At 44.5% G+C, this 227-nt stretch overlaps 1 non-coding gene across 1 annotated transcript; it reads right to left on the bottom strand.

Moving 5' to 3' along the window:
• Positions 1 to 19: 19 nt before the first annotated feature.
• Positions 20 to 227, bottom strand: LOC112486751 (small nucleolar RNA U3; the record flags this gene model as incomplete). Its single annotated transcript, XR_003049215.1, has 1 exon — positions 20 to 227. It is a non-coding gene; the product is annotated as a small nucleolar RNA U3 (small nucleolar RNA).

The following is a 227-nucleotide window of genomic DNA, read 5'->3' as shown; positions in this document are numbered from 1 at the left end:
TTATTAACACTATTCTGCTGTCACTCTGATCATACTCCTCCCCTCGCTGCCCCCGAAGAGACAGTGAACGGTCATCAATAGTACGGAGCACATGACCGAAGTCATAACTTTGTACTCGTTTCGCGCTCAGAGAGAAGTATCGCAGCTCTTCATCGTGATCAGCGAGACTAAACATTTTTGAGACACATTTCTCCAGTTAGGTACTATAGAAATGATCCCTGAAAGTA

This window comes from Cynoglossus semilaevis, unplaced genomic scaffold (genome assembly GCF_000523025.1).
Source record: "Cynoglossus semilaevis isolate Cse_v1.0 unplaced genomic scaffold, Cse_v1.0 C18286268, whole genome shotgun sequence".
Taxonomy (NCBI): Eukaryota; Metazoa; Chordata; class Actinopteri; order Pleuronectiformes; family Cynoglossidae; genus Cynoglossus; species Cynoglossus semilaevis.
Note: the sequence above shows the minus strand (reverse complement) of the source record. Positions and strands in the feature narration are given on the sequence as shown.